A 2,258-nucleotide genomic window follows, 5' to 3' on the forward strand; every position below is an offset into this window, starting at 1 on the left:
TTTTTCTTCGTTTTCGAATCAAACAAGAAGAATGAAGTTGAGTAATCTTCTCTTTCACACTCAACAAACCTTGGATTTCTATTCTTGAAGAAAGGAAGCAAAGAAAAACGAAAATGGAGGAGAAGGAGGGAGAATGGTCGCGCGTGAGGTGACAGAGGAAGAAGATGGAATTTTGTTTTTTTTCTTTCCTTTCTCTTTCTTCCCTTTCTTTTTCCTTTCTTCCTTTTTCCTTCTTTCCTTTTTATATCCTTTTTTTTTTCCTTTTCCTTCCTTCTAATTTACTTTCTTTCTATTTCCTTTCTTTTTCCCTCCAAACAACCATATATATATAAATATATATATATTAATTATAACTTAACAAATATCTACATATTTATTAAAATTACCTTTTCACCCGAAACACATTAAATTCTTCGTAAAAGATTCACCACAGTTAATTTAATTTATTTATCGACGAGTAATTCTAAACGGCATCAAAATATCCTTTTGATCATATAAACTCCAAAATATTATTAACTTTGGCTAAAAAGCCTCCGAGCCAAAATCCAAAATACACAAAAATACATAAAGTGTACTTTAAAATTATGGGTCTTACACTTGAACAACTTGAGTTAGAGGGAGATGCAAAGTTATGTGACTTAGAGTTAGTGGCATGGGAAACTTCACATTTGTTGCATTATCAATGTTAATGCAACTTCAGAGTGTGAAGTATATTAGAGGCAACACTCTAGAACGAGTTGTAGTCTTCAAAGTCATCAAAATATATGCTTTAGATGCAGACTTGAACAGTGGCTTCAGACTTCAGAGGCATGCTCAAAAATATTGTTCATCATAGGCATGCTAAAGTTATTGTTCATCAGAGCCATGCTGAAGTTACTATTCATCAAAGATATATTAAAGTTATTGTTCATCATATGCATGCTGAAGTTACTGTTCATCAGATGCATGATGAAGTTACTATTCATCAAAGGCATGCTGAAGTATTGTTCATCAGAGGCATGATGAAGTTACTTGTTTTTCTATTTTTATTTGTTGAGCTTACTATTGTCATGTGCTAATGGTTTGTCTCTTCTTTGTTTGAGATAACTCTTCGGTGTAGAGCATGGAAGATTATAATGATGAAATTCTAGTACAATTATATGAAGAGTGTGGTACTTGTCTTATATTTGGTATATGTCGCATGATTGAGGGGAAAATCTTGAGAGATACATTTTTAAAATATCACCCTCAGATCCCTCAGATTTAGCCTCTTAGGTGTGACTTTTGCAGAGAAGAAAATAGGAATGGAACTTGTTTTGATGACTTTGTCGAACTAATAGAATATGAAGATTTGTTGGTCAAAGATGCAGAAAACGACGAGTGTTATATTAAAAAGATCAATTGGGAACAAATTCTACCTCCTAAAATTCTATCCAAAGAATCAGATGACAAAAACTTTCACATTACAGAAATTTTGGTTGAATTCATGAAGAATGACATCATTTCAATTGAAAGATTTGAAAGTCAATGTGAGAGGTTATTTGAGCAAGTGGTTAAGTTTGAGAAGATGGAGGAGAAGTTGAAGATTGAAAATAATTTCATTATTGTGGTAGAAGAAGATAAGCAAGAGGAAAAGACGAACGAGGAAAAGAAAAACGAAGAGATTGATAAAGTTCAAAATTCAATCTATGCCTTGCTCATCAATGTCCAATTGAGAATGACATGGAAACAACATCTTTTATTTCTCAAGTTCATGGAATTTCTACCAAACAAAAAAAAGAAGAAGAAGGATGATGTGTTCTTCTTGTCATATATGCCACCTTGACAATAGTTGAGGCGTCAAGCTAATGACTTTAAAGAAGCGCTTCTTGGGAGGCAACCCATAGGTAGAGGTAACTTTTAATTTTTGCAATCTAATTTTTGTTATTTGAATTTGATTCTTTCTAATTGTGTGTAAACGTTCACTATGATGAAGAATTATTAACAACTTGCATTTGGTCTTAAGTTTTCTGTTTGGGATTTTGAAATTTAAACTCTATTTATTTGCTCATATCATTGCTCAATTCGATAAGTTTCACTAATGCATGCATTGTTTATTACTCCTTGGTTGTCGAAGCCTCACATGTCATTTGTTTAAATAAATAAAAAAAACTAAATATATTTTATAGTGGCATGTTTGGCATCATTTAGATAGTTCATATTTTTTCTTATTATCCTAGCTATGAGCTTTTGAGCCTAAATACTTTAATTCTTTGTTGTGTGATTATCCAAGCATGTCT

The sequence above is a fragment of the Cicer arietinum genome, chromosome 2 (genome assembly GCF_000331145.2).
Source record: "Cicer arietinum cultivar CDC Frontier isolate Library 1 chromosome 2, Cicar.CDCFrontier_v2.0, whole genome shotgun sequence".
In the NCBI taxonomy this organism is placed as follows: Eukaryota; Viridiplantae; Streptophyta; class Magnoliopsida; order Fabales; family Fabaceae; genus Cicer; species Cicer arietinum.